This window comes from Bubalus kerabau, chromosome 1 (genome assembly GCF_029407905.1).
Source record: "Bubalus kerabau isolate K-KA32 ecotype Philippines breed swamp buffalo chromosome 1, PCC_UOA_SB_1v2, whole genome shotgun sequence".
Classification (NCBI taxonomy): domain Eukaryota; kingdom Metazoa; phylum Chordata; class Mammalia; order Artiodactyla; family Bovidae; genus Bubalus; species Bubalus kerabau.
In genome coordinates, this window is record NC_073624.1 from 153,766,519 (window position 1) to 153,782,215 (window position 15,697).

Below are 15,697 nucleotides of genomic sequence, written 5' to 3' on the forward strand. Positions count from 1 at the left end.
ATGAAGGTCGAGCTGTGCAGTTTCAGCGAGTACAAGACCTACCCAGGACATGGGAGGCGCTTCGCCCAGACCCATGGGAAGGTTTTCCAGTTTCTTAATGCAAGATGTGAGTCGGCATTCCTTTCTAAGAGGAATCCTCGTCAGATCAACTGGACTGTCCTCTACAGAAGAAAACACAGAAAGGGACAGTCGGAAGAAATTAAAAAAAAAAAAAGAACTCACCGTGCAGTCAAATTCCAAAGGGCCATAACTGGTGCTTCTCTTGCTGATATAATGGCCAAGAGGAATCAGAAACCTGAAGTTAGGAAGCCTCAACAAAAACACGTTATCAGGGCTGCCAAGGAAGCAAAAAAGGCTAAGCAAGCCTAAAAAGACAGCGATGGCTGCTGCAAAGGCCCCCACAAAGGCAGCACCTAAGCAAAAGATTGTGAAGCCTGGGATGGTTTCTGTTCCTTGAGTTGGTGGAAAACGCTAAGTTGGCAGATTGGATTTTTAAATAAAGATCTGACTATAAAAAAAAAAACAAAAACCAAAAAACTAATGTCTGCACAGAAATCTGCAGACATTAGTTTTTAACTCATGAGGTTAAATACCTTAGAGTGTGACTGCTGGATAATATGGTAAGACTATGCACATGAATGTGTATAGCAACTCTATTCATAATTGCTAAAAGCTGAAAGCAACCAAGGTATCCTTCAAAAGGTGAGCAGATAAATTACAGTAATCTGTAAAATGGAATAGTATTCAGTGATAAAAAGAAATGACTGATCAAGCCTCAAAAAAAAAAGCATGAAACAACCTGAGATACAGAGTGCTAAGTAAGGGAAGCCAATTGGAGAAGGCACCATACTATATGATTCCAATTATTTGACATTATGAAAAAGGCAAAACTGTAGAGACAGTAGGGACTTCCCTGGTGGCTCAGATGATAGAGTCTGCCCTCAGTGTGGGAGACACAGGTTCGATCTCTAGGTCAGGAAGATTCCCTGGAGAAGGAAATGGCAAACCCCTCCAGTATTCTTGCCTGGAAAAGCCCATGGACGGAGGAGCCTGGCAGGCTACAGTTCTGGGGTCACAAAAGAGTCGAACACAACTGAGTAGCTTCACTGCCACACATAGAGACAGTAAAAAGATCAGTGGTGGCCGGGAGTTTGGGGATGGAAGGGAGAGAGGAAATGAGTGGGGCACAGGAGATTCTTAAGGCAGTAAAATTATTCTCTATGATAGCATAATAGTAGATGCATGATATTATGCATTTGTCAAAACCCATAGAAAATATACAACATAAAGCGTGAACCTTAATGTAATTTATGCACTTCAGTTTATAATAATGTATCAATACTGATTTATTAGTTTTAGCAAGTATACCACATTAATGCAAGAGGCTAATTATAAGGGAAACTGTGTGTGCTGGAAGAGCATATATGGGAACTTTCCCTACTATTTGCTGAATTTAGTATAAATCTAAAACTGCTCTAAAAAATTGTCTATTGATTAAATAAAAAATAAGGAATGAATATGGGCTTCCCTGGTAGCTCAGCTGGTAAAGAATCCACCTGCAATGCCAGAGACACCAGTTCGAATCCTGGGTCAGGAAGATCCTCTGGAGAAGGGATAGGCTACCCATTCCAGTATTCTTGGGCTTTCCTGGTGGTTCAGATGGTAGAGACGATTCCGCCTATATCTGGGTTCAATCCCTAGGTTGGGAAGATCCCTTGGAGGAGGGCATGGAAACCCATTCCAGTGTTCTTTCCTGGAGAATCCCCATGGACAGAGGAGCCTGGTGGGTTACAGTCCACAGGATTGTAAAGAGTCGGGCAGAAATTAGTGACTAAGGACACACACACACAAGGAATGAAAATGGAAAACAGAAAACAGATTAAAAATACACAAGACTGGTACAAATCAGACCCAAAAATATGAACAAATGGTACTCTTTAAAAACATTAAAAAGAATTTAAAGTTTTCTTCAGAGTTTATGTGCATCTCAAAGAGATACCTGCACTTTCACGTTCATTACATTATTCATGAGAGCCAAGATATGAAACCAATCTAAATGTCCATCAATGGATGAATAGATTATTAAATGTGGTATATACATCTAAAGGAATATTATTCACCCTTTAAAAAAGAAAGGGAGCCATTTATGACAACATTATGGTAAGTGAAATAAGCCCAACTGCTGCTGCTGCTGAATCGCTTCAGTCGTGTCCAACTCTGTGCAACCCCATAGACGGCAGCCCACCAGGCCCCCCCGTCCCTGGGATTCTCCAGGCAAGAACACTGGAGTGGGTTGCCATTTCCTTCTCCAATGCGTGAAAGTGAAGTTGCTCAGTCGTGTCTGACTCTTCGCGACCCCAGGGACTGCAGCCCATCAGACTCCTCCACCTATGGGATTTTCCAGGCAAGAGTACTGGAGTGGGTTGCCATTGCCTTCTCCAATAAGCCCAACAGAGGAAGACAAATACCATATAGTATCACTTATATGTGAAATCTAAGAAGGCCAAACTCGTAGAAGTGAAAGTGTTAGTCACTCAGTCGTGTCCAACTCTTTGTGACCCCTGTGCTGTAGCCCACGAGGCTCCTCTGTCCATGGACTTCTCCAGGCAAGAATACTGGAGTGTGTAGCCATTCCCTTCTCCAGGGGATCTTCCTGACCTAGGGATTGAACCTCGGTCTCCTGCATTGCAGGTGGGTTCTGTACCGTCTAAGCCAGCACAGAGTCAAATGGTGTTTGCCAGGGGCTGGAAAGAGGGGTAAATAGGGAAGCGATGGTCAAAGGGTACAAAGTTTCAGTTATGAAGATAAGTTCTGGAAATCCACACAACATAGTGCCTGCTGCTGACCTTATTTTACTCAAAAATTGCTGAGAGGATAGGTCTTATATTAAGTGTTCTTACCACAAAAATAATAATAATAAAAAAATAAGGGGGGTGAGAGGAAACTTTGGGAAGTGATGAATATGCCTATGGCTTAGATTGTTGTGATGGTTTTAGGGGTGTATATTTATCCCCAAACTCACCGAGTTGTATACATCAGTAGGTACAGCTTTTTTTACATGTCAATCATATCTAAGTTAAGTGTTTTTATAAATAGAGTCTATGTGCTTGCCAACTATGATGTGTCTTCTCTTGCAAAGGACAGATGATGTCATGGCACTGTGTCTCCTTGTCGCTGCTCAGATGCTTGGGACAAGAGCAAAACTACAACAGGCATCAGAAGCTCTCCTGCCAGCCTCAGGAAGCCAGGGAGACCTCTGCTCCAGAAATTTAACTAGGAGAAAAAAATGCATTCTCTACTTTGATTCCAAACTTACTAGTCACTAAGAGTTATTCTGTGTCACCATGATCTGTGTCCATTTAGAATACAAGCACTGGGAAAAGCAGTCATCACGGGCTCCCATAGAACCAACTCTCTTTCCTTGCTCTGCCAAAGCGTGGGAGCAATGCTGTCCTTGACAAGCAGGAATAAGCCAGAACGTGCTTGGCCACTTAGGTCCTTGTCAAGAAAAGAGCAAGAACTACTACACATCAGCAGTGAACTAGGGTCTATGGGACAGTAGTTCTCTACCCTGCTCTGCTTGGACTCACTCAGGGATCCTGTCAAAATCACAGGTACCCGGCTCTACCCTGTTCATTCAGTCAGCAAATATTCAGTAAGCATCTTTTTTGTGTGTGCCAGCCACTGTTCTGTTTACTTCGAATAAAGACTGACCCTCCCCGCAAAAGACAAAAATGTCAGTGCTTTTGTGGAGGAACAAAAAGAATAAACACAATAATTAGTAAATGGTGACTGAATCAGACATGACTGAGCGACTGGACTGACTGATGGATGTTGTAAGGAACTAAGTGCTATGGAGCAAGATGTTAGGCGAGGAAGATGCAGTGTTAAGAGAGGTGAGAGGAGCTGGTTGCAGTTTTAAATCTCAGGGGCTGGGTTACGCAGTAGGGAGACTAGCCCTGAAGATGGGAGGTCAGCCACCCAGCCTCAGGCAAAGGAAGCAGTCTCCAGGGCTGAGGGAGTAGGATCTGCAAGGACGGACCTCGGCTGGAATCCAGGTGTCTGTCCTCTGCCACTTAGAAGTGGGCCCACCTGGTTTTCCTTTCTCTGTCTTGGAGTTTGAGAGGTGTGACCATTAGGAGCTCTTCTGACTTGGAACTCTGGTGGCAGGTTGGACCTGGTGGCAGGTTGGAACAGGAGTGAGAGAGATTGGAGGGCTGACACCGGTGGAAACGCCACTTCTGACTTGTCAAAGTGAGTGACAGCAGACACGAAAAAGCCCGAGGCTGCCACCCGGTTCCGTGTGCTATGGATGCAGACTCAGAACAGCGCATGGAATGCAGTGTGTGGTGTGACAGCAGAGACAGCTGCAGTTTAAGGCAAACTCGACAGTAAGTGTGGCTCCTGCCTAATGCATTTACTCATTAAGTGTGGAACCTGCTCTGATTTCACACAGGTTGCGTGCTTTTGTGCTAAATTGCTTCAGTCATGTCTGACTCTTTCTGACCCTATGGACTGTAGCTCTCCAGGCTCCTCTGTCCATGGGATTCTCCAGGCAAGAATACTGGAGTGGGTTGCCATGCCCTCCTGCAGAGGATCTTCCCAACCCAGGGATCGGACCCATGTCTCTTATGTCTCCTGCGTTGGCAGGCGGGTTCTTTACCACTAGTGCCACCTGGGAGCCCTTCACACAGGTTAGTGCAAGTTGCTCAGTCATGTCAGAGTCTTTGCCACTCCATGGACTGTCCGTGGAATTCTCCAGGTCAGAATACTGGAGTGGGTAGCCTTTCCCTTCTCCAGGGGATCTTCCCAACCCAGGGATCAAACCCAGGTCTCCTGTATTGCAGGCAGATTCTTCACCAGCTGAGCCACAAGGGAAGCCCAAGAATATTGGAATGGGTAGCCTATCCCTTCTCCAGGGGATCTTCCCGACCCAGGAATTGAACCGGGATCTCCTGCAATGCAGGTGGATTCTTTACCAACTGAGCTAGGGATTGTGTAAAATAAATGACATCAATGTGTATATATTTTCAACCATTGTTTAAAGAGAAATCTATTGCTTTAGGGAATTTCATCTACAAAGTTCGTGGACATGGATATGGGAGCTATTATAAAACCCAAATGCATGCTTGAAATAGAAAAGGTGCTAAATATGACTTCACTCCACATAGCAGGGTGCTAGTCAGGATAAGGTATGTTGCCAACAACCCAAATCTCAGTAGTTTATAACAACAAGGTTATTTCCACTCCATCTACATGTCTATCATGAGCTGGCTGGGGCTACTGCCCCACATGTCCTCATTCTAGGGCCCAGGCTGGGAAAACAGCTGTTGTCAGAAACATTACCAGTCACATAACAAAGGGAAAAAGATCTTGGAAGGGTCTCATACTCATAATTCAGTGCTTGAGCCCAGCCATTGTACTTCTGCTACCACTAAGAACGTCTCGAGAGAGAACATGACGAGGGCAAACTTTGTATCAGGTTATGTAAAAAGACAAAAAAAAAAGCCTGCATTCTCCCCAGCTCCAGCCCAAAACCTCTGAATGTCTCAGAAACTGGGATTCAAAAGAAAAATACCATGTTCTAAATGTGCCAAAGTTTGAGAAAGCAGAATTTCCAGAGGGCTGGATCCAGCAGGCAAGTAGCGATGTAGTTTGGGAAAGAAAGATGGGCTGAGAGACATAGGTTCAGAAGTCATGAGGGGAAAATGTCAAGGACAAATGCCAACAGCCTCAGACACTGAAAAGAGAGATCAAGATGTCAGAGGACCAGGAGGGCACGTCCAGGACAAGGGCATGGAGAGGAGGGCAGCCATATGGATTTGGTCCCAGGGGTTAAAGGGTATGTCCAGGCAGAGGGAATACATGAGCATGCCAGGGGGTCTCAGCTTAGACATGGCACCCCGAGAAACCCTCCTTGGCTTCCCTCCATTGCACCTTCAGCCCTCTTGAAGTCTGCCTCTGCACGCCCCCATCCCTCTCCTTGGACCAGGGCTCCTTGGCGCCTGAAACAGTGTTTTGTTCACGGTGACACTGTCTCCTCCGCACCCCCCAGTGCCTAGCCCAGTGCCTGACACTTAGAAGGCACAAGATAAATGCTCAACAAATGAAGAGGTAGAAGAGGAGAAAGAGAAGGTATATCCAGGAACTAGTGACGACTGAAGCTAAGGTTTCAAATGGAGGAAAAAAATAGAAAACAGGAAAACAAAGATAGATGCAATTTGGCTTAATTCAACAAATAATGTACTCAGCACTCGGGGGGAGGAGATGGGGGTTGTGATACAGGATGTGAGAGGACACGGGTCCTGTTTGCAGGGTGCACACAGCAGCCCAGTGGGGAGAGACCGCAGGCCACACAGAACCCCAGTATCAGAGTCAGGGAAGCGCTAGAAGAGACTCACAGAGTGCTATGGGTGTTTAAAGTAGGGAGAGATGGAAAACCAACCTGAAAAAGACGATGTCTGAGATGTGCAGTTGAAACAGGGAATGGATTTTCCAGGAAGATGAAACAGAATGACGAAAGGCACCAGCCCAGGTGAACATGGCCTCCTGAAACATGGGTCATTGGCGTCTAGAGTTGGGAGAAGGAATCATTAGTGTGTTAATGAGGAATGTGCGAATTCTTCTTCATAGAAATTACTCTGTGTAAACACCAAAATGTGAGCACAGATGTACGACTCGGATCACAGGCAGTATCTCTGCTCTTTTGTGTGGTCACTGAGCTGCTGTCACCCAGGAACAAAAGTGCTCAAAAGGACAGATGCAAATAGAAGGTGTCAAGAGCCACCCTCCCCTTCTCACCCACTTAAGACCTACATGAGGAAAGCAGAAAACCACTTTTATCATTGACATCACTGGCCCCCTAAAAAAAAAAAAACTTTCTGGCTCATAGTCTTTCAAAGTCTGGAAGGAATTTTTATTTTTTTATTTATTTGTTTTTTGTTTTTGTTTTTTTTTAAATCATGTCTCATGGCTTATGGGATCTTAGTTCCCTAACCAGGGATTGAACCTGGGCCCTCGGCAGTGAGAGCATGGATTCCTAACCACTGGACTTCTGGGGGATTCCCTGGATGGAATTTTTAGATTTTATATTTCACGATTAGTGACTGTTTTATTTGCTATAGTCACTTGCCAGTTTGGGACACTGGCAGAGTAACCAGACACTTCGATTGGCCAGAGGCCCTGTCCCTCTCACAAAGACCTCAGAGATTTTCCAAACAAATTATGCAAGATGCAAGAACTAATGATGCTGTGGCCATTCCGTGCCAGAACTGAACTATGGTGACCGGGGCCAGGGACTGGGGGCAGAATGAAGGGCAGGACCCCAGGTAGAGGACACAGTTACAGGCAGGCTTCGTCTCTTCCCTGGCAGAGCACAGGAGAACAGGTGCTAAGCTCCCTGTGGCCCAGCAGTTCTGCTCCTCTGCATCCCAGAAGGAGGAGGGCCTTCCAGTGTTCAGCATTACTTATCCCTGTGGATGAACGCAAACCTCCAGAGTTTCTCTTTGTAAAACAGCCTTCTATAACTGTCAGAAGTGGAGAGATCAAAAAGTGTCTGTACCCTCTCCAAAAACAGATCAAAATCTCTCCTTGATCTAAATAAAGTGACTTAACAAGTTTTCACTTAATATAGAGATAGGATTTGCATCCAATTCAACAATCCACCTGCCAAAAAGGCACTTTATGGAAACTAAAGCAGAGTTATGAACCTCTCAGCACTCTTGTGCATAATGGAAATTATAAATCAGCAGCAATGATATAATTATGAAGGATATTTTACAAGAAAAAATTCTCTTAGCATGTTTAGAGATACTTTATGTTCCATAACATAAAACACAAATCCAGGGCTAATTGGAAACAATGGCATGGTACATAATAATGAATGTTCCCCCCAGTGAGCCCAAGTATTCATCTGTGTCCTTATCTTGATCTTTCTGGGTAATCAGATTTAGAAATCTTAAAAATCTCATGTGCTCAGAGGCAGGTCATGGCAACTTCACCCAGGGGTGGGCAACAGAGGAGTGCAGTGAAATAAGAACAATCAAGGGCCAAGCCCCCAAGGGCAGCAGAAGCATATCTGGCAGCAAAGCCTGGTGGCTCCACTGTACCATCCTGAGTTTACCCCAATCAATTCAAATTAGGTGAAATGAAAAAAATGTCATTTTTCATAGGATATAGCATTTCAACCCTGGGGAAGGAGGACAGGAAAAAATCAGAAATTCTCATATGTCATGTAAATTGTCAGTGTGTTGGATGTGGAAAAATGCTTCATGAAAAGTAATATTTCCCAAAATATGGTACCCAAGATCACTTTAGGGGATACAGAAAGGAATCTGTTTTTAGGGGGTTTGTTTTATTTGTTTGAAATAGTTCTTTAAGAATTTTTCTTTTTTTTTTTTTTAATTTGGAACAATTCAAATGTGTATGTTAATGAACAAAGACAAGTGATACTGGCTTTTCAGCTTATGATATTGGCATAAAATTTTCCTTTTGGCTACATTTCAGTAAAGCAGCAAGTTCATTTAAATTAAACTTCTAGTAAATAATAGCATGGTCAGCCCTTAGCTAATGGTAAAACAGAGACACTGATGCCCCATTGTGAGGTCTGGGAAACAAGAACAAAAACAGAAATCCTGGACCTTCTGGATATGTCCTTTTGTCCCAGAGTGGGAAGAGTTTCTTTCATTCATTCATTTGGCTTTTAGCAAGTGTTTTTTAGGTGCTTTTCATGTCTGGACACTGTTCACTGGCATCTGATGGTGAACAACAAATGGTTTGCCCTTGAGGAGCTCCACATTAGAGGGGATACAAACAGAGACAGTGGGGGAGCTTCCCTGGTGGTCCAAAGGCTAAGACTCCGTGCTCCCAACATAAGGGGCTCTGGTTCAATGCCTGGTCAGGGAACTAGAGCCCACATGCCACAACTAAAAGATTCCCATATGCCTAAATGATACCCTGTGCAGCCAAATAAATATTTTAAAAAATAAATTAAAAATAAAGAGACAGGGACCATATGCCATTAAGTGAGAAAAAAGGATCAAGGCTAAGTAACAGAAGAATTAGATGCTTTAAAACAATGGATAGTAAATTATACAAATATTTAACAGTGAGAAAAAAGAACGATAATATATTCATAGCAAAAATAATGGTGTATAATACTATATTAATGAACAAAGATAATGTTTCAATGTAGAGCCTTTAGCATGTAATACTCTTTGCATATATTATTTCATTTATTCCTTACCACAACACTGCTAGTTCCTTGTTATTAAATTTATCTTGCTGCTGCTGCTACTGCTGCTAAGTCGCTTCAGTCGTGTCCAACTCTGTGTGACCCCATAGATGGCAGCCCATCAGGCTCCCCCGTCCCTGGGATTCTCTAGACAAGAACACTGGAGTGAGTTGCCATTTCCTTCTCTAATGCGTGAAAGTGAAAAGTGAAAGTGAAGTCGCTCAGTCGTGTCTGAGTCTTAGCGACCCCATGGACTGCAGCCTACCAGGCTCCTCCGTCCATGGCATTTTCCAGGCAAGAGTACTGGAGTGGGGTGCCATTGCCTTCTCCGAAATTTATCTTACAGGTGAGCAAATAGTCATCCTCAAACTCACACAGCAGTGCTGGGATTCAAACTCAGATCTTCTTGCTGCCAGAACCTGAGCATATTCACTAAGTCATGTTGCCTCACTAGAGCAGATGTGGGAGGAGCAAGGGAGAGAGTAGGGAAGTGGAATTAAAGTGTGGAGCAAAGAGGAGGAATAAGGGAGGAGAAGCAAAGAGGAAAAAGAAGTCAAGGAATGGATGAGAAGAATAGGAAAGCAGATAAAGGAAGAGGAAAAGGAAGGGGCAGGAAACCTGTATCTCTGTGATGGGGGAATTAAGGAAAACTTGAATCAACTCAGGCAGGGGGTGGGCTGGGTATGGTGACAATGCCAAATCCATTGTTCAAAATCCTTTAAATTGAAGCCATGGAATGTTCACAGTACGAAAATATACAGAGAAAGACAATAGATTTGTGGTTGCCCATGGCTGGAGGCTTTGGAGTAAATGACAGGTGACTGCTAATGTATACAGGATTTATTTTTCAGTGATAAAAAAGATTCTAAAATTAATTATGGTAATTGTTGTAGAACTCTGTGAATATACTAAAAACCATTGAATTGTATACTTTGGGTTAACTGTGTGATATGTAAATTATACCTCAATAAAGTTGTTATTTAAAAAAAAAAAAGAATCAGAGAACTTGAAGATAGGTCAATTGAAATAATCCAACCTAAGGAACAGAAAGAAAAATGATGGAGAAAAAGAACAGAATCTCAGAGACCTGTAGGAAACCTTCAATTATATCAACATATGCATAAGGATATTCCAAGAAGGAGAAGAGAGAGAGAAATGGGCAGAAAGAATATTTGAAGAAATAGTGGCTCAAAAGTCCCAAAATTTGAGAAAAAATTCAATAATCTACATAACCAAGAGCTCTACAAAATCAAAATAGGATAAATTCAAGGAGGTTCAAATCTAGACTCATAATAAACAGTTGAAAACAAAAAATAAAGAGCAAACCTGGAAAATAGCATGATAGAAAAAACACAGTCACATACAAAAGGCCCTCAACAAAATCAACAGTTAACGTCTCTTCAGAAACCATGGAGGCCAAAGGGTAGTGGGAACACACAGTCAATGTTCTAAAAGAAAAAACTGTCAGTCAAGAATTGCATATCCAGCAAAATTATCCTTCAAACATTAGAGAGAATTCAAAAGATATTTGTATACCAATGTTCAAGCAGTATTAATCATAAGAGCCAAAAGGTGGAAACAAACCAGATGTCTGTCAACAGATGTGAAAGTCGCTCAGTTGTGTCCGACTCTTTGCGACCCCATGAACTTCTCTAGGCCAGAATACTGGAGTGGATAGCCTATCCCTTCTCCAGGGGATCTTCCCAACCTAGGGATCGAATCCAGGTCTCCTGCATTGCAGGCGGATTCTTTACCATCTGAACCACAAGGAAAGCCCCTATCAACAGATAAATGGACAACAAAATGTAGTATACAGACAAATTAAATTCTGACACACACTATGGAAGAACCTTGAAGGCATTATGCTGAGATAAACTGGACACAGAAGAACACTGTATGATTTTACTTATATGAGGTACATACAGCAGGCAAATTCATAGACAGAGTTGAATGGTGGTGCTCTCTAGGGGCTGGGTAAGAGGGATTGAGGAGTTAGTGTTTAAAGGACACAGAGTTTCAACTGGGGAAGATAAAAACGTTCTGGAGATGGATGGTGGTTATAGTTCCACAATAATGTAAAGATACTTAATGCCACAGAATGTACACTTTAAAATGGTTAAAATAATAAATTTTATGTTCTGTATATTTTGCCACAGTAAGAAAAAATACAATGTTAGATTAAAATAGCAAAAAAAATTAATGTGAAATTATGACATTCTCGGAGAAGGCAATGGCACCCCACTCCAGTGCTCTTGCCTGGGAAATCCCATGGACAGAGGAGCCTGGAAGGCACAGTCCATGGGGTCTCTGAGGGTCGGACACAACTGACGGGCTTCACTTTCACTTTTCACTTTCATGCATTGGAGAAGGAAATGGCAACCCACTCCAATCTCCTTGCCTGGAGAATCCCAGGGACGGGGGAGGCTGGTGGGCTGCCATCTCTGGGGTTGCACAGAGTCGGACACGACTGACGTGACTTAGCAGTAGCATGACATTCTCAGATAAACAAAAACTGAGAGAATCTGTCAGTAGCATACCTATGTAATGGAAAATACTAATAGGAGTTCAGGCTGAAATGAAAGAACACCAGAGGATAATTTGAATCCACATGAAGAAATAAAGAGCATTGGAAGAGGTAACTAAATAAGTATGTATGAAAGACAGTATACATGTATAGTTTGTTTGTAACCATTTTCTCTCCAATCTGATTTAAAAGACAACTACATAAAGCACTAATTATAAACTAATTGTGAAAGATTCAAAATATATGTTGACGGTCATATATTATATAAAGATGTATTTGCTTGACAATGATAGCACAAAGGAAGGGGAGGAATTGGAGCTATATAGAAACAAAGTTTTGTATAATTTTGAAATTAACTTGGAACAGTTCCAAACTGGATTGTTTCAAGATGTGAATTACAGTCTTCAGGAAACCACTAAGAAAATAATTCAAAAAAAATAGTAGAAGAAATGAAATTAAAATGGAACATTAGAAAATATCTACTGAACAGAAAAGAAGACCGTAATGGAGAAATAGAGAAATAAAAATAATAATAATAATAAGACATATAGTCAACAAATAGCAATGACTGGTGTAAATCTTACCTGTGTGGGATTGTGCTCAGTTGTTCAGTCATGTCAAACTCTTTGCAAATCCATGGACTGCCAGGATCCTCTGTCCATGGAATTTTCCAGGTAAGAATACTGGAGTGGATTGCCAGTTCCTCCTCCAGGGGATCTTCCCAACCCAGGGATGGAACCTGCATCTCCTGAGTCTCCTACATTGGCAGGTGGATTCTTTACCACTGAGCCACCTGGGAAGCCCAAACCTTACCTTATAAGGTAGTTGAATGTAGATGGACTAGATACTCCACTCAATAGGCCAAGATTTTCAAAAAGAGTAAAGAACTAACTATATACTGTCTACCAGAGATACACTTTAGATTCAAAGGTGCAGATAAGTTAAAAGAAAAAGGATGGAAAAAGACATACCATGCAAACAGTAACCAAAAGAGAGCTGAAATGTCCATATAATTGTCAGACAAAGTGGACTTTATAATAAAAATTGTTACTAAAGTCAAAGCAGATTACATAATTAAAAAATGACCCATATATAAAGGAGACATAATAATTATAAACATACACCTATCAGAGCCCCAAAACTCATGAAGCAAAATAGTCATAATTGAAAAATTGACAATTCAGTCATTACAGTTGATGAATTTAATATCCTATTTTCTATAATGAAAAGAGTAGGTAGAAGATCAAGTAAAATGAAGACCTGAACAACACTATAAATCAACTTGCACACATCTATAAAATACTCTAACAATAGCAGAATACACTTTCTTCTCAAGTGCTCATGGAATATTTTCCAGTATTAGATCATATGTTAGGCCATAAAATCTTTTTCAATAAATTTGAAAGGCTCGAAATCATACAAATATGCTTCTGATCATATTTTCATTTCACAATAAAATCAAAGTACAAATCCATAGCGGAAGGAAATTTAGGAAATTCACAAATATGTGGAAAATATAAATATTCTCTTGAACAAGTAGGTCAAGGAAGTCACAGGGGAAATTACAAAATACTTTGAGATGAATAAAAATGAAAGCCCAATATACCAAAACTTATGGAATGCAATGAAAGCAGTGCTTTGGAGGAAATGTATGGCTTTAAGTTCCTATATTAAAAAGAAGAAAGATCTCAAATTAATAACCTAACCTTTCACCTTAAGAAATGAGAAAAATACCAAAACCAAAGACACAAGAAAGGAAAACTACAGATCACTATCTCTGGTGAATATAGAATGGAAAAATTCTCAACAGAATATCAACAAGCCAAATTCAACAATAATTAAAAGGATCAAATTAATTTGAAAATAAATAAAATGAAGACCTTTTAAAAAGAGAATTCCCTGGTGGTCCAGTGGTTAGGACTCCATACTTCCACTTCAGGGGGCACAAGTTTGTTCCTTTGTCTAAGAACTAAGATCCCACATGCCACCCAGCACAGTCAAAGAAATTTTTTTTAATAATGAAAAAAAAACTTTTAAAGAAGATCATATACCATGATGCTAAGTCGCTTCAGTCGTGTCTGACTCTGTGCAGCCCCATAGACGGCAGCCCACCAGGCTCCCCCGTCCCTGGCATTCTCCAGGCAAGAACACTGGAGTGGGTTGCCATTTCCTTCTCCAATGCATGAAAGGGAAAAGTGAAAGTGAAGTCGCTCAGTCGTGTCCGACTCTTAGCGACCCCATGGTCTGCAGCCCACCAGGCTCCTCCATCCATGGGATTTTCCAAGCAAGAGTACTAGAGTGGTGTGCCTTTGCCTTCTCCATATACCATGATAAGTGCCATTTATTCCAAGGGTTCAAGGATGGTTTGACATCCATAAATCAATCAATATGGCACACCACATTAACAAAATGAAGGATAAAAATCATATGATCATATCAATAGATGAACAGAAAGCATTTAACAAAATTCAACATCCATTCATGATAAAAACTCTCAACACATTGGGTATAGAGGGAGCATACCTCAACATAGGCAAAGCCATATATGACAAACCCATATCTTACATTATACTCAGTGGTAAAAAGCTGAATGCTTTTTCTCTAATATCAAGAACAAGCCAAGGATGCCCATTCTCACTACTTTTATTCAACATGGCATTGGAAGTCCTAGCCACAGAAATTAGGCAAGAAAAAGAAATAGAAGTCTTCAAAATTGGAAAGGAAGAAGTAAAACTGTCACTATTTGCAGATGACATAATGCTATAAATAGAAAACCCCAAGGACTCCACCAAAAAAAGTTAAAACTAAAAAATGAATTCAGTAAAGTTGTAAGATACAAAATCAATATACAGAAATCAGGAGTTCCCTAGTGGTCCAGGGGTTGAGACTCTGCACTTTCACTGTCAAGGGCCTGGTTAGGGAACTAACATCCCAAAAGCTGTGTGGTGTGGTCAAAGAAACCCAAAAAATAGAAACAGGTTGCATTTCTGTGCACTGATAACAAATAATCAGGGGACTTCCCTCAGCCCCAGTGGTTGAGACTCCATGCTTCCAATGCAGGGGGTGTAGGTTCAATCCCTGGCAAGGGAACTAAGATCCCACATGCTGCATGGGGGCAGTCAAAAACAACAATAATAATAAGCAATTAGAGAAATTAAGAAAATAATCCCACTTACAATTGCTTCAAAAAAGAATAAAATACCTAGCAATAAATATAAGGAGGTAAACATCTTGTAAACTATAAACTATGAGATACTGAGAAAAGAAATTGAAGACACAAATAAATGTAAAGACATTCCATGGTCATGGATTGAAACAATATTGTTAAATTATCATGCAGCCATGAAATTAAAAGACGCTTACTCCTTGGAAGGAAAGTTATGACCAACCTAGATAGCATATTCAAAAGCAGAGACATTACTTTGCCAACAAAGGTCCATGTAGTCAAGGTTATGGTTTTTCCTGTGGTCATGTATGGAAGTGAGAGTTGGACTGTGAAGAAGGCTGACCGCCGAAGAATTGATGCTTTTGAACTGTGGTGTTGGAGAAGACTCTTGAGTGTCCCTTGGACTGCAAGTAGATCCAACCAGTCCATTCTGAAGGAGATCAGCCCTGGGATTTCTTTGGAAGGAATGATGCTAAAGCTGAAACTCCAGTACTTTGGCCACCTCATGCGAAGAATTGACTCATTGGAAAAGACTCTGATGCTGGGAGGGATCGGGGGCAAGAGGAGAAGGGGACGACAGAGGATGAGATGGCTGGATGGCATCACTGACTTGATGGACGTGAGTCTGAGTGAACTCTGGGAGTTGGTGATGGACAGGGAGGCCTGGCATGCTGCGATTCATGGAGTCGCAAAAAGTCGGACACGACTGAGCAATTGATCTGATCTGATCCTTATTACCAAAGCAATCTACAGATTCAGTACAATCCCTATCAAA

At 41.6% G+C, this 15,697-nt stretch overlaps 1 pseudogene; it reads left to right on the forward strand.

The window, feature by feature from the left end:
- Positions 1-475, forward strand: LOC129641834 (60S ribosomal protein L24-like; annotated as a pseudogene).
- Positions 476-15,697: the final 15,222 nt, after the last annotated feature.